We start from the raw sequence: 22722 nt of genomic DNA on the forward strand, positions 1-22722 counted from the left end.
AACTCACACACTTGAACGTTCCTTTTGATAGAAGAGTTTGGAAACACTCCTTCAGTACAATCTGCAAGTGTTTATTCGGAGCGCTTTGGGGCCTAGGTTGGAAAAGGAAATATCTCCACATAAAAACTAGAAAGCAGCACTCTCAGAAACTGCTTTGTGATGAGTGCATTCTACTCACAGACTTGAACTTTCCTTTTGATAGAACAGTTTTGAAACACTCCTTTTGTAGAATCTGCAAGTGTTTATTGGGAGCCCTTTGAGGCTTACGCTGGAAAAGGATATATCTTCACATTAACACTAGACAGCAGCATTGTCAGAAACCTCTTAGAGATGAGTGCATTCACCTCACAGACTTGAACGTTCCCTTTGATAGAGCAGTTTTGAAACACTCCTTTTGTAGAATCTTCAAGTGTTTATTCGGAGCCCTTTGAGGCTTATGCTGGAAAAGGTTATATCTTCACATAAACACTAGACAGAAGCTTTCTCGGAAACTTCTTTGTAAAGAGTGCATTCAACTCACAGATTTGAACCTACCAATCGATAGAGAAGTTTCGAAACACCCTTTTTATAGGATCTGCAAGTGAATATTTGGAGAGATTTGAGGCCTATGCTTTAAATGGAAACATCTTCTCATGAAAACTAGACAGAAGCATTCTCAGAAACGTCTTCGTGATGAGTGCATTCAACTCACAGACTTGAAGCTTCCTTTTGAAAGAGCAGTTTTGGAACACTCTTCTGTAAGATCTGCAAGTGGATATATGGAGCGCTTTGAGGCCTATGCTGGAAAAGGAAATATCCTCACATAAAAACTGGACAGAAGCATTCTCAGAAACTTCTTTGTGATGTGGGCGTTGAACTCACGGAGTTGAACCTTTCTTTGGATAGAGAAGTTTTGAACCACTCTTTTAGTAGAATCTTCATGTGGATGGATGGAGTGCTTTGAGGCCTATCCTGGAAAAGGAAATATCTTCACGTAGAAACTAGACAAAGGCATTCTCAGAAAGTTCCCTGTGCTTTGTGCATTCAACTCACAGAGTTCTACCTGCCTTTGGATAGAGCAGTTCTGAAACCCTCTTTTTGTAGAATCTGCAAGTGGATATTTGGAGCGCTTTGAGGCCTATGCTGCAAAAGGAAATATCATTGCATAAAAGCTAGATGGAAGCATTCTCAGAAACTTCTTTGTGATGAGTGCATTCAACTCACAGAGTTGAACCTTCCTTTTGATAGACCAGTTTTGAAACACTGTTTTTGTAGAATCCGCAAGTGGATATTTGGAGCTCCTTGAGGCTTATGCTGGAAAAGGAGATATCTTCATATACAAACTAGACCGAAGCATTTTCAGAAACATCTATGTCATGTGGGGATTGAACTCACAGAGTTGAACATTCCTTTTCATGGAGCAGTTCTGCAACACTCTTTTTGTGGAAACTGCCAGTGGATATAGGGTGCGATGGCGGCATCTAGCGGAAAAGGAAATACATGCAGATGAAAACTGGGTAGAATCATTCTGAGAAACCGTTTTCTGATGAGGGCATTCAACTCACAGACTTGAACCTTCGTTTTCAAAGAGCAGTTTTGAAACACTGTTTTCGTAGAATCCGCAAGTGGATATTTGGGGCGCTTTGAGTCCTATGCTGGGAAATGAAATCTCTTCACCTAAAAACTAGACAGAAGCCTTCTCAGAAACTTCTTCACGATATGTGCATCCAACTCACAGAGTTGAACCTTTCTTTTCACAGAGCAGTTTTGAAACACACTTTTGGTAAAATCTGCAAGTGGATATTTGGAGCGATTTCAGGCCTATGCTAGAAAAGGAAATATCTTCACACAAACACTAGACAGAAGCATTCTCAGAAACTTCTGTGTGATGAGTGCATTCAATTCACAGACTTGAACGTTCCTTTTGACGGAACAGTTTTGAAACACTCCTTTGGCAGGATCTGCAAGTGTTTATTTGGAGCGCTTTGAGGCCTATGTTGGGAAAGGAAATATCCTCACCTAAAAACTAGAGAGAAGCATTCTCAGAAACTTCTTTGTGGTGATTGCATTCTACTCACAGAGTTGAACCTTCCTTTTGATAGAACAGTTTCGAAGCACTCTTTTTGTAGAATCTGCAAGTGGATATTTGGAGCGCTTTGAGGCCTATGCTGGGAAATGAAATATCTTCACCTGAAAACTAGACAGAAGCATTCTGAGAAACTTCTTTGTGATGAGTGCATTCAACTCACAGACTTGAACGTTCCTTTTGACAGAACAGTTTTGAAACACTAAGTTTGTAGCATCCGCAAGTGTTTATTCGGAGCACCTTGAGGCCTATGTTGGAAAAGGGAATATCTTCCCATAAAAACTAGAGAGAAGCATTCTCAGAAACTTCTTTGTGATGAGTGCATTCAACTCACAGAGTTGAACCTACTAATTGACAGAGAAGTTTGGAAACACTCTGTTTGTAGAATCTGCAAGTGGATATTTGTTGCGCTTTGAGGCCTATGCTGGAAAAGGAAATATCTTCACATAAAAACTAGACAGAAGCATTCTCAGAAAGTTCCTTGTGCTGAGTGCATTCAACTCACAGACTTGAACCTTCTTTTTGAAAGAGCAGTTTTGAAAGACTCTTTTTGTAAAATCTGCAGATGGATATTTGGAGCACTTTGAGGCCTATGCTGGGAAATGGAATATCTTCACCTAAAAACTAGACAGAAGCATTCTCAGAAAGTTCTTCTCGATGCGTGCATTCAACTCACAGAGTTGAACCTGTCTTCTGATAGAGCAGTGTGGAAACACTCTTTTTGTGAAATCTGCAAGTGGATATTTCCAGCGATTTGTGGCCTATGCAAGGAAAAGGAAATATCTTCACACAAAAACTAGACAGCAGCATTCTCAGAAACTTCTTTGTGAGGACTGCATTCAACTCACACACTTGAACGTTCCTTTTGATAGAAGAGTTTGGAAACACTCCTTCAGTACAATCTGCAAGTGTTTATTCGGAGCGCTTTGGGGCCTAGGTTGGAAAAGGAAATATCTCCACATAAAAACTAGAAAGCAGCACTCTCAGAAACTGCTTTGTGATGAGTGCATTCTACTCACAGACTTGAACTTTCCTTTTGATAGAACAGTTTTGAAACACTCCTTTTGTAGAATCTGCAAGTGTTTATTGGGAGCCCTTTGAGGCTTACGCTGGAAAAGGATATATCTTCACATTAACACTAGACAGCAGCATTGTCAGAAACCTCTTAGAGATGAGTGCATTCACCTCACAGACTTGAACGTTCCCTTTGATAGAGCAGTTTTGAAACACTCCTTTTGTAGAATCTTCAAGTGTTTATTCGGAGCCCTTTGAGGCTTATGCTGGAAAAGGTTATATCTTCACATAAACACTAGACAGAAGCTTTCTCGGAAACTTCTTTGTAAAGAGTGCATTTAACTCACAGATTTGAACCTACCAATCGATAGAGAAGTTTCGAAACACCCTTTTTATAGGATCTGCAAGTGAATATTTGGAGAGATTTGAGGCCTATGCTTTAAATGGAAACATCTTCTCATGAAAACTAGACAGAAGCATTCTCAGAAACGTCTTCGTGATGAGTGCATTCAACTCACAGACTTGAAGCTTCCTTTTGAAAGAGCAGTTTTGGAACACTCTTCTGTAAGATCTGCAAGTGGATATATGGAGCGCTTTGAGGCCTATGCTGGAAAAGGAAATATCCTCACATAAAAACTGGACAGAAGCATTCTCAGAAACTTCTTTGTGATGTGGGCGTTGAACTCACGGAGCTGAACCTTTCTTTGGATAGAGAAGTTTTGAACCACTCTTTTAGTAGAATCTTCATGTGGATGGATGGAGTGCTTTGAGGCCTATCCTGGAAAAGGAAATATCTTCACGTAGAAACTAGACAAAAGCATTCTCAGAAAGTTCCCTGTGCTTTTTGCATTCAACTCACAGAGTTCTACCTGCCTTTGGATAGAGCAGTTCTGAAACCCTCTTTTTGTAGAATCTGCAAGTGGATATTTGGAGCGCTTTGAGGCCTATGCTGCAAAAGGAAATATCATTGCATAAAAGCTAGATGGAAGCATTCTCAGAAACTCCTTTGTGATGAGTGCATTCAACTCACAGAGTTGAACCTTCCTTTTGATAGACCAGTTTTGAAACACTGTTTTTGTAGAATCCGCAAGTGGATATTTGGAGCTCCTTGAGGCTTATGCTGGAAAAGGAGATATCTTCATATACAAACTAGACAGAAGCATTTTCAGAAACATCTATGTCATGTGGGGATTGAACTCACAGAGTTGAACATTCCTTTTCATGGAGCAGTTCTGCAACACTCTTTTTGTGGAAACTGCCAGTGGATATAGGGTGCGATGGCGGCATCTAGCGGAAAAGGAAATACATGCAGATGAAAACTGGGTAGAATCATTCTGAGAAACCGTTTTCTGATGAGGGCATTCAACTCACAGACTTGAACCTTCGTTTTCAAAGAGCAGTTTTGAAACACTGTTTTCGTAGAATCCGCAAGTGGATATTTGGGGCGCTTTGAGTCCTATGCTGGGAAATGAAATCTCTTCACCTAAAAACTAGACAGAAGCCTTCTCAGAAACTTCTTCACGATATGTGCATCCAACTCACAGAGTTGAACCTTTCTTTTCACAGAGCAGTTTTGAAACACACTTTTGGTAAAATCTGCAAGTGGATATTTGGAGCGATTTCAGGCCTATGCTAGAAAAGGAAATATCTTCACACAAATACTAGACAGAAGCATTCTCAGAAACTTCTGTGTGATGAGTGCCTTCAATTCACAGACTTGAACGTTCCTTTTGACGGAACAGTTTTGAAACACTCCTTTGGCAGGATCTGCAAGTGTTTATTTGGAGCGCTTTGAGGCCTATGTTGGGAAAGGAAATATCCTCACCTAAAAACTAGAGAGAAGCATTCTCAGAAACTTCTTTGTGGTGATTGCATTCTACTCACAGAGTTGAACCTTCCTTTTGATAGAACAGTTTCGAAACACTCTTTTTGTAGAATCTGCAAGTGGATATTGGGAGCGCTTTGAGGCCTATGCTGGGAAATGAAATATCTTCACCTGAAAACTAGACAGAAGCATTCTGAGAAACTTCTTTGTGATGAGTGCATTCAACTCACAGACTTGAACGTTCCTTTTGACAGAACAGTTTTGAAACACTAAGTTTGTAGCATCCGCAAGTGTTTATTCGGAGCACCTTGAGGCCTATGTTGGAAAAGGGAATATCTTCCCATAAAAACTAGAGAGAAGCATTCTCAGAAACTTCTTTGTGATGAGTGCATTCAACTCACAGAGTTGAACCTACTAATTGACAGAGAAGTTTGGAAACACTCTGTTTGTAGAATCTGCAAGTGGATATTTGTTGCGCTTTGAGGCCTATGCTGGAAAAGGAAATATCTTCACATAAAAACTAGACAGAAGCATTCTCAGAAAGTTCCTTGTGCTGAGTGCATTCAACTCACAGACTTGAACCTTCTTTTTGAAAGAGCAGTTTTGAAAGACTCTTTTTGTAAAATCTGCAGATGGATATTTGGAGCACTTTGAGGCCTATGCTGGGAAATGGAATATCTTCACCTAAAAACTAGACAGAAGCATTCTCAGAAAGTTCTTCTCGATGCGTGCATTCAACTCACAGAGTTGAACCTGTCTTCTGATAGAGCAGTGTGGAAACACTCTTTTTGTGAAATCTGCAAGTGGATATTTCCAGCGATTTGTGGCCTATGCAAGGAAAAGGAAATATCTTCACACAAAAACTAGACAGCAGCATTCTCAGAAACTTCTTTGTGAGGACTGCATTCAACTCACACACTTGAACGTTCCTTTTGATAGAAGAGTTTGGAAACACTCCTTCAGTACAATCTGCAAGTGTTTATTCGGAGCGCTTTGGGGCCTAGGTTGGAAAAGGAAATATCTCCACATAAAAACTAGAAAGCAGCACTCTCAGAAACTGCTTTGTGATGAGTGCATTCTACTCACAGACTTGAACTTTCCTTTTGATAGAACAGTTTTGAAACACTCCTTTTGTAGAATCTGCAAGTGTTTATTGGGAGCCCTTTGAGGCTTACGCTGGAAAAGGATATATCTTCACATTAACACTAGACAGCAGCATTGTCAGAAACCTCTTAGAGATGAGTGCATTCAACTCACAGACTTGAACGTTCCCTTTGATAGAGCAGTTTTGAAACACTCCTTTTGTAGAATCTTCAAGTGTTTATTCGGAGCCCTTTGAGGCTTATGCTGGAAAAGGTTATATCTTCACATAAACACTAGACAGAAGCTTTCTCGGAAACTTCTTTGTAAACAGTGCATTCAACTCACAGATTTGAACCTACCAATCGATAGAGAAGTTTCGAAACACCCTTTTTATAGGATCTGCAAGTGAATATTTGGAGAGATTTGAGGCCTATGCTTTAAATGGAAACATCTTCTCATGAAAACTAGACAGAAGCATTCTCAGAAACGTCTTCGTGATGAGTGCATTCAACTCACAGACTTGAAGCTTCCTTTTGAAAGAGCAGTTTTGGAACACTCTTCTGTAAGATCTGCAAGTGGATATATGGAGCGCTTTGAGGCCTATGCTGGAAAAGGAAATATCCTCACATAAAAACTGGACAGAAGCATTCTCAGAAACTTCTTTGTGATGTGGGCGTTGAACTCACGGAGTTGAACCTTTCTTTGGATAGAGAAGTTTTGAAACACTCTTTTAGTAGAATCTTCATGTGGATGGATGGAGTGCTTTGAGGCCTATCCTGGAAAAGGAAATATCTTCACGTAGAAACTAGACAAAAGCATTCTCAGAAAGTTCCCTGTGCTTTGGGCATTCAACTCACAGAGTTCTACCTGCCTTTGGATAGAGCAGTTCTGAAACCCTCTTTTTGTAGAATCTGCAAGTGGATATTTGGAGCGCTTTGAGGCCTATGCTGCAAAAGGAAATATCATTGCATAAAAGCTAGATGGAAGCATTCTCAGAAACTTCTTTGTGATGAGTGCATTCAACTCACAGAGTTGAACCTTCCTTTTGATAGACCAGTTTTGAAACACTGTTTTTGTAGAATCCGCAAGTGGATATTTGGAGCTCCTTGAGGCTTATGCTGGAAAAGGAGATATCTTCATATACAAACTAGACAGAAGCATTTTCAGAAACATCTATGTCATGTGGGGATTGAACTCACAGAGTTGAACATTCCTTTTCGTGGAGCAGTTCTGCAACACTCTTTTTGTGGAGACTGCCAGTGGATATTTGGTGCGATTGCGGCATCTAGCGGAAAAGGAAATACATGCAGATGAAAACTGGGTAGAATCATTCTGAGAAACCGTTTTCTGATGAGGGCATTCAACTCACAGACTTGAACCTTCGTTTTCAAAGAGCAGTTTTGAAACACTGTTTTCGTAGAATCCGCAAGTGGATATTTGGGGCGCTTTGAGTCCCATGCTGGGAAATGAAATCTCTTCACCTAAAAACTAGACAGAAGCCTTCTCAGAAACTTCTTCACGATATGTGCATCCAACTCACAGAGTTGAACCTCTCTTTTCACAGAGCAGTTTTGAAACACACTTTTGGTAAAATCTGCAAGTGGATATTTGGAGCGATTTCAGGCCTATGCTAGAAAAGGAAATATCTTCACACAAATACTAGACAGAAGCATTCTCAGAAACTTCTGTGTGATGAGTGCATTCAATTCACAGACTTGAACGTTCCTTTTGACGGAACAGTTTTGAAACACTCCTTTGGCAGGATCTGCAAGTGTTTATTTGGAGCGCTTTGAGGCCTATGTTGGGAAAGGAAATATCCTCACCTAAAAACTAGAGAGAAGCATTCTCAGAAACTTCTTTGTGGTGATTGCATTCTACTCACAGAGTTGAACCTTCCTTTTGATAGAACAGTTTCGAAACACTCTTTTTGTAGAATCTGCAAGTGGATATTGGGAGCGCTTTGAGGCCTATGCTGGGAAATGAAATATCTTCACCTGAAAACTAGACAGAAGCATTCTGAGAAACTTCTTTGTGATGAGTGCATTCAACTCACAGACTTGAACGTTCCTTTTGACAGAACAGTTTTGAAACACTAAGTTTGTAGCATCCGCAAGTGTTTATTCGGAGCACCTTGAGGCCTATGTTGGAAAAGGGAATATCTTCCCATAAAAACTAGAGAGAAGCATTCTCAGAAACTTCTTTGTGATGAGTGCATTCAACTCACAGAGTTGAACCTACTAATTGACAGAGAAGTTTGGAAACACTCTGTTTGTAGAATCTGCAAGTGGATATTTGTTGCGCTTTGAGGCCTATGCTGGAAAAGGAAATATCTTCACATAAAAACTAGACAGAAGCATTCTCAGAAAGTTCCTTGTGCTGAGTGCATTCAACTCACAGACTTGAACCTTCTTTTTGAAAGAGCAGTTTTGAAAGACTCTTTTTGTAAAATCTGCAGATGGATATTTGGAGCACTTTGAGGCCTATGCTGGGAAATGGAATATCTTCACCTAAAAACTAGACAGAAGCATTCTCAGAAAGTTCTTCTCGATGCGTGCATTCAACTCACAGAGTTGAACCTGTCTTCTGATAGAGCAGTGTGGAAACACTCTTTTTGTGAAATCTGCAAGTGGATATTTCCAGCGATTTGTGGCCTATGCAAGGAAAAGGAAATATCTTCACACAAAAACTAGACAGCAGCATTCTCAGAAACTTCTTTGTGAGGACTGCATTCAACTCACACACTTGAACGTTCCTTTTGATAGAAGAGTTTGGAAACACTCCTTCAGTACAATCTGCAAGTGTTTATTCGGAGCGCTTTGGGGCCTAGGTTGGAAAAGGAAATATCTCCACATAAAAACTAGAAAGCAGCACTCTCAGAAACTGCTTTGTGATGAGTGCATTCTACTCACAGACTTGAACTTTCCTTTTGATAGAACAGTTTTGAAACACTCCTTTTGTAGAATCTGCAAGTGTTTATTGGGAGCCCTTTGAGGCTTACGCTGGAAAAGGATATATCTTCACATTAACACTAGACAGCAGCATTGTCAGAAACCTCTTAGAGATGAGTGCATTCACCTCACAGACTTGAACGTTCCCTTTGATAGAGCAGTTTTGAAACACTCCTTTTGTAGAATCTTCAAGTGTTTATTCGGAGCCCTTTGAGGCTTATGCTGGAAAAGGTTATATCTTCACATAAACACTAGACAGAAGCTTTCTCGGAAACTTCTTTGTAAACAGTGCATTCAACTCACAGATTTGAACCTACCAATCGATAGAGAAGTTTCGAAACACCCTTTTTATAGGATCTGCAAGTGAATATTTGGAGAGATTTGAGGCCTATGCTTTAAATGGAAACATCTTCTCATGAAAACTAGACAGAAGCATTCTCAGAAACGTCTTCGTGATGAGTGCATTCAACTCACAGACTTGAAGCTTCCTTTTGAAAGAGCAGTTTTGGAACACTCTTCTGTAAGATCTGCAAGTGGATATATGGAGCGCTTTGAGGCCTATGCTGGAAAAGGAAATATCCTCACATAAAAACTGGACAGAAGCATTCTCAGAAACTTCTTTGTGATGTGGGCGTTGAACTCACGGAGTCGAACCTTTCTTTGGATAGAGAAGTTTTGAACCACTCTTTTAGTAGAATCTTCACGTGGATGGATGGAGTGCTTTGAGGCCTATCCTGGAAAAGGAAATATCTTCACGTAGAAACTAGACAAAAGCATTCTCAGAAAGTTCCCTGTGCTTTGTGCATTCAACTCACAGAGTTCTACCTGCCTTTGGATAGAGCAGTTCTGAAACCCTCTTTTTGTAGAATCTGCAAGTGGATATTTGGAGCGCTTTGAGGCCTATGCTGCAAAAGGAAATATCATTGCATAAAAGCTAGATGGAAGCATTCTCAGAAACTTCTTTGTGATGAGTGCATTCAACTCACAGAGTTGAACCTTCCTTTTGATAGACCAGTTTTGAAACACTGTTTTTGTAGAATCCGCAAGTGGATATTTGGAGCTCCTTGAGGCTTATGCTGGAAAAGGAGATATCTTCATATACAAACTAGACAGAAGCATTTTCAGAAACATCTATGTCATGTGGGGATTGAACTCACAGAGTTGAACATTCCTTTTCATGGAGCAGTTCTGCAACACTCTTTTTGTGGAAACTGCCAGTGGATATCGGGTGCGATGGCGGCATCTATCGGAAAAGGAAATACATGCAGATGAAAACTGGGTAGAATCATTCTGAGAAACTGTTTTCTGATGAGGGCATTCAACTCACAGACTTGAACCTTCGTTTTCAAAGAGCAGTTTTGAAACACTGTTTTCGTAGAATCCGCAAGTGGATATTTGGGGCGCTTTGAGTCCTATGCTGGGAAATGAAATCTCTTCACCTAAAAACTAGACAGAAGCCTTCTCAGAAACTTCTTCACGATATGTGCATTCAACTCACAGAGTTGAACCTTTCTTTTCACAGAGCAGTTTTGAAACACACTTTTGGTAAAATCTGCAAGTGGATATTTGGAGCGATTTCAGGCCAATGCTAGAAAAGGAAATATCTTCACACAAATACTAGACAGAAGCATTCTCAGAAACTTCTGTGTGATGAGTGCATTCAATTCACAGACTTGAACGTTCCTTTTGACGGAACAGTTTTGAAACACTCCTTTGGCAGGATCTGCAAGTGTTTATTTGGAGCGCTTTGAGGCCTATGTTGGAAAAGGAAATATCCTCACCTAAAAACTAGACAGAAGCATTCTCAGAAACTTCTTTGTGGTGATTGCATTCTACTCACAGAGTTGAACCTTCCTTTTGATAGAAAAGTTTCGAAACACTCTTTTTGTAGAATCTGCAAGTGGATATTTGGAGCGCTTTGAGGCCTATGCTGGGAAATGAAATATCTTCACCTGAAAACTAGACAGAAGCACTCTGAGAAACTTCTTTGTGATGAGTGCATTCAACTCACAGACTTGAACGTTCCTTTTGACAGAACAGTTTTGAAACACTAAGTTTGTAGCATCCGCAATTGTTTATTCGGAGCACCTTGAGGCCTATGTTGGAAAAGGGAATATCTTCCCATAAAAACTAGAGAGAAGCCTTCTCAGAAACTTCTTTGTGATGAGTGCATGCAACTCACAGAGTTGAACCTACTAATTGACAGAGAAGTTTGGAAGCACTCTGTTTGTAGAATCTGCAAGTGGATATTTGTTGCGCTTTGAGGCCTATGCTGGAAAAGGAAATATCTTCACATAAAAACTAGACAGAAGCATTCTCAGAAAGTTCCTTGTGCTGAGTGCATTCAACTCACAGACTTGAACCTTCTTTTTGAAAGAGCAGTTTTGAAAGACTCTTTTTGTAAAATCTGCAGATGGATATTTGGAGCACTTTGAGGCCTATGCTGGGAAATGGAATATCTTCACCTAAAAACTAGACAGAAGCATTCTCAGAAAGTTCTTCTCGATGCGTGCATTCAACTCACAGAGTTGAACCTGTCTTCTGATAGAGCAGTGTGGAAACACTCTTTTTGTGAAATCTGCATGTGGATATTTCCAGCGATTTGAGGCCTATGCAAGGAAAAGGAAATATCTTCACACAAAACCTAGACAGCAGCATTCTCAGAAACTCCTTTGTGAGGACTGCATTCAACTCACACACTTGAACGTTACTTTTGATAGAAGAGCTTGGAAACACTCCTTCAGTACAATCTGCAAGTGTTTATTCGGAGCCCTTTGGGGCCTATGTTGGAAAAGGAACTATCTCCACATAAAAACTAGAAAGCAGCACTCTCAGAAACTACTTTGTGATGAGTGCATTCTACTCACAGACTTGAACTTTCCTTTTGATAGAACAGTTTTGAAACACTCCTTTTGTAGAATCTGCAAGTGTTTATTGGGAGCCCTTTGAGGCTTACGCTGGAAAAGGATATATCTTCACATTAACACTAGACAGCAGCATTGTCAGAAACCTCTTAGAGATGAGTGCATTCACCTCACAGACTTGAACGTTCCCTTTGATAGAGCAGTTTTGAAACACTCCTTTTGTAGAATCTTCAAGTGTTTATTCGGAGCCCTTTGAGGCTTATGCTGGAAAAGGTTATATCTTCACATAAACACTAGACAGAAGCTTTCTCGGAAACTCCTTTGTAAAGAGTGCATTCAACTCACAGATTTGAACCTACCAATCGATAGAGAAGTTTCGAAACACCCTTTTTATAGGATCTGCAAGTGAATATTTGGAGAGATTTGTGGCCTATGCTTTAAATGGAAACATCTTCTCATGAAAACTAGACAGAAGCATTCTCAGAAACGTCTTCGTGATGAGTGCATTCAACTCACAGACTTGAAGCTTCCTTTTGAAAGAGCAGTTTTGGAACACTCTTCTGTAAGATCTGCAAGTGGATATATGGAGCGCTTTGAGGCCTATGCTGGAAAAGGAAATATCCTCACATAAAAACTGGACAGAAGCATTCTCAGAAACTTCTTTGTGATGTGGGCGTTGAACTCACGGAGTTGAACCTTTCTTTGGATAGAGAAGTTTTGAACCACTCTTTTAGTAGAATCTTCATGTGGATGGATGGAGTGCTTTGAGGCCTATCCTGGAAAAGGAAATATCTTCACGTAGAAACTAGACAAAAGCATTCTCAGAAAGTTCCCTGTGCTTTGTGCATTCAACTCACAGAGTTCTACCTGCCTTTGGATAGAGCAGTTCTGAAACCCTCTTTTTGTAGAATCTGCAAGTGGATATTTGGAGCGCTTTGAGGCCTATGCTGCAAAAGGAAATATCATTGCATAAAAGCTAGATGGAAGCCTTCTCAGAAACTTCTTTGTGATGAGTGCATTCAACTCACAGAGTTGAACCTTCCTTTTGATAGACCAGTTTTGAAACACTGTTTTTGTAGAATCCGCAAGTGGATATTTGGAGCTCCTTGAGGCTTATGCTGGAAAAGGAGATATCTTCATATACAAACTAGACAGAAGCATTTTCAGAAACATCTATGTCATGTGGGGATTGAACTCACAGGGTTGAACATTCCTTTTCATGGAGCAGTTCTGCAACACTCTTTTTGTGGAAACTGCCAGTGGATATTTGGTGCGATTGCGGCATCTAGCGGAAAAGGAAATACATGCAGATGAAAACTGGGTAGAATCATTCTGAGAAACCGTTTTCTGATGAGGGCATTCAACTCACAGACTTGAACCTTCGTTTTCAAAGAGCAGTTTTGAAACACTGTTTTCGTAGAATCCGCAAGTGGATATTTGGGGCGCTTTGAGTCCTATGCTGGGAAATGAAATCTCTTCACCTAAAAACTAGACAGAAGCCTTCTCAGAAACTTCTTCACGATATGTGCATCCAACTCACAGAGTTGAACCTTTCTTTTCACAGAGCAGTTTTGAAACACACTTTTGGTAAAATCTGCAAGTGGATATTTGGAGCGATTTCAGGCCTATGCTAGAAAAGGAAATATCTTCACACAAATACTAGACAGAAGCATTCTCAGAAACTTCTGTGTGATGAGTGCATTCAATTCACAGGCTTGAACGTTCCTTTTGACGGAACAGTTTTGAAACACTCCTTTGGCAGGATCTGCAAGTGTTTATTTGGAGCGCTTTGAGGCCTATGTTGGAAAAGGAAATATCCTCACCTAAAAACTAGAGAGAAGCATTCTCAGAAACTTCTTTGTGGTGATTGCATTCTACTCACAGAGTTGAACCTTCCTTTTGATAGAACAGTTTCGAAACACTCTTTTTGTAGAATCTGCAAGTGGATATTTGGAGCGCTTTGAGGCCTATGCTGGGAAATGAAATATCTTCACCTGAAAACTAGACAGAAGCATTCTGAGAAACTTCTTTGTGATGAGTGCATTCAACTCACAGACTTGAACGTTCCTTTTGACAGAACAGTTTTGAAACACTAAGTTTGTAGCATCCGCAAGTGTTTATTCGGAGCACCTTGAGGCCTATGTTGGAAAAGGGAATATCTTCCCATAAAAACTAGAGAGAAGCATTCCCAGAAACTTCTTTGTGATGAGTGCATTCAACTCACAGAGTTGAACCTACTAATTGACAGAGAAGTTTGGAAACACTCTGTTTGTAGAATCTGCAAGTGGATATTTGTTGCGCTTTGAGGCCTATGCTGGAAAAGGAAATATCTTCACATAAAAACTAGACAGAAGCATTCTCAGAAAGTTCCTTGTGCTGAGTGCATTCAACTCACAGACTTGAACCTTCTTTTTGAAAGAGCAGTTTTGAAAGACTCTTTTTGTAAAATCTGCAGATGGATATTTGGAGCACTTTGAGGCCTATGCTGGGAAATGGAATATCTTCACCTAAAAACTAGACAGAAGCATTCTCAGAAAGTTCTTCTCGATGCGTGCATTCAACTCACAGAGTTGAACCTGTCTTCTGATAGAGCAGTGTGGAAACACTCTTTTTGTGAAATCTGCAAGTGGATATTTCCAGCGATTTGTGGCCTATGCAAGGAAAAGGAAATATCTTCACACAAAAACTAGACAGCAGCATTCTCAGAAACTTCTTTGTGAGGACTGCATTCAACTCACACACTTGAACGTTCCTTTTGATAGAAGAGTTTGGAAACACTCCTTCAGTACAATCTGCAAGTGTTTATTCGGAGCGCTTTGGGGCCTAGGTTGGAAAAGGAAATATCTCCACATAAAAACTAGAAAGCAGCACTCTCAGAAACTGCTTTGTGATGAGTGCATTCTACTCACAGACTTGAACTTTCCTTTTGATAGAACAGTTTTGAAACACTCCTTTTGTAGAATCTGCAAGTGTTTATTGGGAGCCCTTTGAGGCTTACGCTGGAAAAGGATATATCTTCACATTAACACTAGACAGCAGCATTGTCAGAAACCTCTTAGAGATGAGTGCATTCACCTCACAGACTTGAACGTTCCCTTTGATAGAGCAGTTTTGAAACACTCCTTTTGTAGAATCTTCAAGTGTTTATTCGGAGCCCTTTGAGGCTTATGCTGGAAAAGGTTATATCTTCACATAAACACTAGACAGAAGCTTTCTCGGAAACTTCTTTGTAAACAGTGCATTCAACTCACAGATTTGAACCTACCAATCGATAGAGAAGTTTCGAAACACCCTTTTTATAGGATCTGCAAGTGAATATTTGGAGAGATTTGAGGCCTATGCTTTAAATGGAAACATCTTCTCATGAAAACTAGACAGAAGCATTCTCAGAAACGTCTTCGTGATGAGTGCATTCAACTCACAGACTTGAAGCTTCCTTTTGAAAGAGCAGTTTTGGAACACTCTTCTGTAAGATCTGCAAGTGGATATATGGAGCGCTTTGAGGCCTATGCTGGAAAAGGAAATATCCTCACATAAAAACTGGACAGAAGCATTCTCAGAAACTTCTTTGTGATGTGGGCGTTGAACTCACGGAGTTGAACCTTTCTTTGGATAGAGAAGTTTTGAACCACTCTTTTAGTAGAATCTTCATGTGGATGGATGGAGTGCTTTGAGGCCTATCCTGGAAAAGGAAATATCTTCACGTAGAAACTAGACAAAAGCATTCTCAGAAAGTTCCCTGTGCTTTGTGCATTCAACTCACAGAGTTCTACCTGCCTTTGGATAGAGCAGTTCTGAAACCCTCTTTTTGTAGAATCTGCAAGTGGATATTTGGAGCGCTTTGAGGCCTATGCTGTAAAAGGAAATATCATTGCATAAAAGCTAGATGGAAGCCTTCTCAGAAACTTCTTTGTGATGAGTGCATTCAACTCACAGAGTTGAACCTTCCTTTTGATAGACCAGTTTTGAAACACTGTTTTTGTAGAATCCGCAAGTGGATATTTGGAGCTCCTTGAGGCTTATGCTGGAAAAGGAGATATCTTCATATACAAACTAGACAGAAGCATTTTCAGAAACATCTATGTCATGTGGGGATTGAACTCACAGAGTTGAACATTCCTTTTCATGGAGCAGTTCTGCAACACTCTTTTTGTGGAAACTGCCAGTGGATATTTGGTGCGATTGCGGCATCTAGCGGAAAAGGAAATACATGCAGATGAAAACTGGGTAGAATCATTCTGAGAAACCGTTTTCTGATGAGGGCATTCAACTCACAGACTTGAACCTTCGTTTTCAAAGAGCAGTTTTGAAACACTGTTTTCGTAGAATCCGCAAGTGGATATTTGGGGCGCTTTGAGTCCTATGCTGGGAAATGAAATCTCTTCACCTAAAAACTAGACAGAAGCCTTCTCAGAAACTTCTTCACGATATGTGCATCCAACTCACAGAGTTGAACCTTTCTTTTCACAGAGCAGTTTTGAAACACACTTTTGGTAAAATCTGCAAGTGGATATTTGGAGCGATTTCAGGCCTATGCTAGAAAAGGAAATATCTTCACACAAACACTAGACAGAAGCATTCTCAGAAACTTCTGTGTGATGAGTGCATTCAATTCACAGACTTGAACGTTCCTTTTGACGGAACAGTTTTGAAACACTCCTTTGGCAGGATCTGCAAGTGTTTATTTGGAGCGCTTTGAGGCCTATGTTGGGAAAGGAAATATCCTCACCTAAAAACTAGAGAGAAGCATTCTCAGAAACTTCTTTGTGGTGATTGCATTCTACTCACAGAGTTGAACCTTCCTTTTGATAGAACAGTTTCGAAGCACTCTTTTTGTAGAATCTGCAAGTGGATATTTGGAGCGCTTTGAGGCCTATGCTGGGAAATGAAATATCTTCACCTGAAAACTAGACAGAAGCATTCTGAGAAACTTCTTTGTGATGAGTGCATTCAACTCACAGACTTGAACGTTCCTTTTGACAGAACAGTTTTGAAACACTAAGTTTGTAGCATCCGCAAGTGTTTATTCGGAGCACCTTGAGGCCTATGTTGGAAAAGGGAATATCTTCCCATAAAAACTAGAGAGAAGCATTCTCAGAAACTTCTTTGTGATGAGTGCATTCAACTCACAGAGTTGAACCTACTAATTGACAGAGAAGTTTGGAAACACTCTGTTTGTAGAATCTGCAAGTGGATATTTGTTGCGCTTTGAGGCCTATGCTGGAAAAGGAAATATCTTCACATAAAAACTAGACAGAAGCATTCTCAGAAAGTTCCTTGTGCTGAGTGCATTCAACTCACAGACTTGAACCTTCTTTTTGAAAGAGCAGTTTTGAAAGACTCTTTTTGTAAAATCTGCAGATGGATATTTGGAGCACTTTGAGGCCTATGCTGGGAAATGGAATATCTTCACCTAAAAACTAGACAGAAGCATTCTCAGAAAGTTCTTCTCGATGCGTGCATTCAACTCACAGAGTTGAACCTGTCTTCTGATAGAGCAGTGTGGAAACACTCTTTTTGTGAAATCTGCAAGTGGATATTTCCAGCGATTTGTGGCCTATGCAAGGAAAAGGAAATATCTTCACACAAAAACTAGACAGCAGCATTCTCAGAAACTTCTTTGTGAGGACTGCATTCAACTCACACACTTGAACGTTCCTTTTGATAGAAGAGTTTGGAAACACTCCTTCAGTACAATCTGCAAGTGTTTATTCGGAGCGCTTTGGGGCCTAGGTTGGAAAAGGAAATATCTCCACATAAAAACTAGAAAGCAGCACTCTCAGAAACTGCTTTGTGATGAGTGCATTCTACTCACAGACTTGAACTTTCCTTTTGATAGAACAGTTTTGAAACACTCCTTTTGTAGAATCTGCAAGTGTTTATTGGGAGCCCTTTGAGGCTTACGCTGGAAAAGGATATATCTTCACATTAACACTAGACAGCAGCATTGTCAGAAACCTCTTAGAGATGAGTGCATTCACCTCACAGACTTGAACGTTCCCTTTGATAGAGCAGTTTTGAAACACTCCTTTTGTAGAATCTTCAAGTGTTTATTCGGAGCCCTTTGAGGCTTATGCTGGAAAAGGTTATATCTTCACATAAACACTAGACAGAAGCTTTCTCGGAAACTTCTTTGTAAAGAGGGCATTTAACTCACAGATTTGAACCTACCAATCGATAGAGAAGTTTCGAAACACCCTTTTTATAGGATCTGCAAGTGAATATTTGGAGAAATTTGAGGCCTATGCTTTAAATGGAAACATCTTCTCATGAAAACTAGACAGAAGCATTCTCAGAAACGTCTTCGTGATGAGTGCATTCAACTCACAGACTTGAAGCTTCCTTTTGAAAGAGCAGTTTTGGAACACTCTTCTGTAAGATCTGCAAGTGGATATATGGAGCGCTTTGAGGCCTATGCTGGAAAAGGAAATATCCTCACATAAAAACTGGACAGAAGCATTCTCAGAAACTTCTTTGTGATGTGGGCGTTGAACTCACGGAGCTGAACCTTTCTTTGGATAGAGAAGTTTTGAACCACTCTTTTAGTAGAATCTTCATGTGGATGGATGGAGTGCTTTGAGGCCTATCCTGGAAAAGGAAATATCTTCACGTAGAAACTAGACAAAAGCATTCTCAGAAAGTTCCCTGTGCTTTGTGCATTCAACTCACAGAGTTCTACCTGCCTTTGGATAGAGCAGTTCTGAAACCCTCTTTTTGTAGAATCTGCAAGTGGATATTTGGAGCGCTTTGAGGCCTATGCTGCAAAAGGAAATATCATTGCATAAAAGCTAGATGGAAGCATTCTCAGAAACTCCTTTGTGATGAGTGCATTCAACTCACAGAGTTGAACCTTCCTTTTGATAGACCAGTTTTGAAACACTGTTTTTGTAGAATCCGCAAGTGGATATTTGGAGCTCCTTGAGGCTTATGCTGGAAAAGGAGATATCTTCATATACAAACTAGACAGAAGCATTTTCAGAAACATCTATGTCATGTGGGGATTGAACTCACAGAGTTGAACATTCCTTTTCATGGAGCAGTTCTGCAACACTCTTTTTGTGGAAACTGCCAGTGGATATAGGGTGCGATGGCGGCATCTAGCGGAAAAGGAAATACATGCAGATGAAAACTGGGTAGAATCATTCTGAGAAACCGTTTTCTGATGAGGGCATTCAACTCACAGACTTGAACCTTCGTTTTCAAAGAGCAGTTTTGAAACACTGTTTTCGTAGAATCCGCAAGTGGATATTTGGGGCGCTTTGAGTCCTATGCTGGGAAATGAAATCTCTTCACCTAAAAACTAGACAGAAGCCTTCTCAGAAACTTCTTCACGATATGTGCATCCAACTCACAGAGTTGAACCTTTCTTTTCACAGAGCAGTTTTGAAACACACTTTTGGTAAAATCTGCAAGTGGATATTTGGAGCGATTTCAGGCCTATGCTAGAAAAGGAAATATCTTCACACAAATACTAGACAGAAGCATTCTCAGAAACTTCTGTGTGATGAGTGCCTTCAATTCACAGACTTGAACGTTCCTTTTGACGGAACAGTTTTGAAACACTCCTTTGGCAGGATCTGCAAGTGTTTATTTGGAGCGCTTTGAGGCCTATGTTGGGAAAGGAAATATCCTCACCTAAAAACTAGAGAGAAGCATTCTCAGAAACTTCTTTGTGGTGATTGCATTCTACTCACAGAGTTGAACCTTCCTTTTGATAGAACAGTTTCGAAACACTCTTTTTGTAGAATCTGCAAGTGGATATTGGGAGCGCTTTGAGGCCTATGCTGGGAAATGAAATATCTTCACCTGAAAACTAGACAGAAGCATTCTGAGAAACTTCTTTGTGATGAGTGCATTCAACTCACAGACTTGAACGTTCCTTTTGACAGAACAGTTTTGAAACACTAAGTTTGTAGCATCCGCAAGTGTTTATTCGGAGCACCTTGAGGCCTATGTTGGAAAAGGGAATATCTTCCCATAAAAACTAGAGAGAAGCATTCTCAGAAACTTCTTTGTGATGAGTGCATTCAACTCACAGAGTTGAACCTACTAATTGACAGAGAAGTTTGGAAACACTCTGTTTGTAGAATCTGCAAGTGGATATTTGTTGCGCTTTGAGGCCTATGCTGGAAAAGGAAATATCTTCACATAAAAACTAGACAGAAGCATTCTCAGAAAGTTCCTTGTGCTGAGTGCATTCAACTCACAGACTTGAACCTTCTTTTTGAAAGAGCAGTTTTGAAAGACTCTTTTTGTAAAATCTGCAGATGGATATTTGGAGCACTTTGAGGCCTATGCTGGGAAATGGAATATCTTCACCTAAAAACTAGACAGAAGCATTCTCAGAAAGTTCTTCTCGATGCGTGCATTCAACTCACAGAGTTGAACCTGTCTTCTGATAGAGCAGTGTGGAAACACTCTTTCTGTGAAATCTGCAAGTGGATATTTCCAGCGATTTGTGGCCTATGCAAGGAAAAGGAAATATCTTCACACAAAAACTAGACAGCAGCATTCTCAGAAACTTCTTTGTGAGGACTGCATTCAACTCACACACTTGAAAGTTCCTTTTGATAGAAGAGTTTGGAAACACTCCTTCAGTACAATCTGCAAGTGTTTATTCGGAGCGCTTTGGGGCCTAGGTTGGAAAAGGAAATATCTCCACATAAAAACTAGAAAGCAGCACTCTCAGAAACTGCTTTGTGATGAGTGCATTCTACTCACAGACTTGAACTTTCCTTTTGATAGAACAGTTTTGAAACACTCCTTTTGTAGAATCTGCAAGTGTTTATTGGGAGCCCTTTGAGGCTTACGCTGGAAAAGGATATATCTTCACATTAACACTAGACAGCAGCATTGTCAGAAACCTCTTAGAGATGAGTGCATTCACCTCACAGACTTGAACGTTCCCTTTGATAGAGCAGTTTTGAAACACTCCTTTTGTAGAATCTTCAAGTGTTTATTCGGAGCCCTTTGAGGCTTATGCTGGAAAAGGTTATATCTTCACATAAACACTAGACAGAAGCTTTCTCGGAAACTTCTTTGTATAGAGTGCATTTACCTCACAGATTTGAACCTACCAATCGATAGAGAAGTTTCGAAACACCCTTTTTATAGGATCTGCAAGTGAATATTTGGAGAGATTTGAGGCCTATGCTTTAAATGGAAACATCTTCTCATGAAAACTAGACAGAAGCATTCTCAGAAACGTCTTCGTGATGAGTGCATTCAACTCACAGACTTGAAGCTTCCTTTTGAAAGAGCAGTTTTGGAACACTCTTCTGTAAGATCTGCAAGTGGATATATGGAGCGCTTTGAGGCCTATGCTGGAAAAGGAAATATCCTCACATAAAAACTGGACAGAAGCATTCTCAGAAACTTCTTTGTGATGTGGGCGTTGAACTCACGGAGCTGAACCTTTCTTTGGATAGAGAAGTTTTGAACCACTCTTTTAGTAGAATCTTCATGTGGATGGATGGAGTGCTTTGAGGCCTATCCTGGAAAAGGAAATATCTTCACGTAGAAACTAGACAAAAGCATTCTCAGAAAGTTCCCTGTGCTTTGTGCATTCAACTCATAGAGTTCTACCTGCCTTTGGATAGAGCAGTTCTGAAACCCTCTTTTTGTAGAATCTGCAAGTGGATATTTGGAGCGCTTTGAGGCCTATGCTGCAAAAGGAAATATCATTGCATAAAAGCTAGATGGAAGCATTCTCAGAAACTCCTTTGTGATGATTGCATTCAACTCACAGAGTTGAACCTTCCTTTTGATAGACCAGTTTTGAAACACTGTTTTTGTAGAATCCGCAAGTGGATATTTGGAGCTCCTTGAGGCTTATGCTGGAAAAGGAGATATCTTCATATACAAACTAGACAGAAGCATTTTCAGAAACATCTATGTCATGTGGGGATTGAACTCACAGAGTTGAACATTCCTTTTCATGGAGCAGTTCTGCAACACTCTTTTTGTGGAAACTGCCAGTGGATATAGGGTGCGATGGCGGCATCTAGCGGAAAAGGAAATACATGCAGATGAAAACTGGGTAGAATCATTCTGAGAAACCGTTTTCTGATGAGGGCATTCAACTCACAGACTTGAACCTTCGTTTTCAAAGAGCAGTTTTGAAACACTGTTTTCGTAGAATCCGCAAGTGGATATTTGGGGCGCTTTGAGTCCTATGCTGGGAAATGAAATCTCTTCACCTAAAAACTAGACAGAAGCCTTCTCAGAAACTTCTTCACGATATGTGCATCCAACTCACAGAGTTGAACCTTTCTTTTCACAGAGCAGTTTTGAAACACACTTTTGGTAAAATCTGCAAGTGGATATTTGGAGCGATTTCAGGCCTATGCTAGAAAAGGAAATATCTTCACACAAATACTAGACAGAAGCATTCTCAGAAACTTCTGTGTGATGAGTGCCTTCAATTCACAGACTTGAACGTTCCTTTTGACGGAACAGTTTTGAAACACTCCTTTGGCAGGATCTGCAAGTGTTTATTTGGAGCGCTTTGAGGCCTATGTTGGGAAAGGAAATATCCTCACCTAAAAACTAGAGAGAAGCATTCTCAGAAACTTCTTTGTGGTGATTGCATTCTACTCACAGAGTTGAACCTTCCTTTTGATAGAACAGTTTCGAAACACTCTTTTTGTAGAATCTGCAAGTGGATATTGGGAGCGCTTTGAGGCCTATGCTGGGAAATGAAATATCTTCACCTGAAAACTAGACAGAAGCATTCTGAGAAACTTCTTTGTGATGAGTGCATTCAACTCACAGACTTGAACGTTCCTTTTGACAGAACAGTTTTGAAACACTAAGTTTGTAGCATCCGCAAGTGTTTATTCGGAGCACCTTGAGGCCTATGAGGGAAAAGGGAATATCTTCCCATAAAAACTAGAGAGAAGCATTCTCAGAAACTTCTTTGTG

The sequence above is a fragment of the Pongo pygmaeus genome, chromosome 19 (genome assembly GCF_028885625.2).
Source record: "Pongo pygmaeus isolate AG05252 chromosome 19, NHGRI_mPonPyg2-v2.0_pri, whole genome shotgun sequence".
NCBI lineage: Eukaryota > Metazoa > Chordata > Mammalia > Primates > Hominidae > Pongo > Pongo pygmaeus.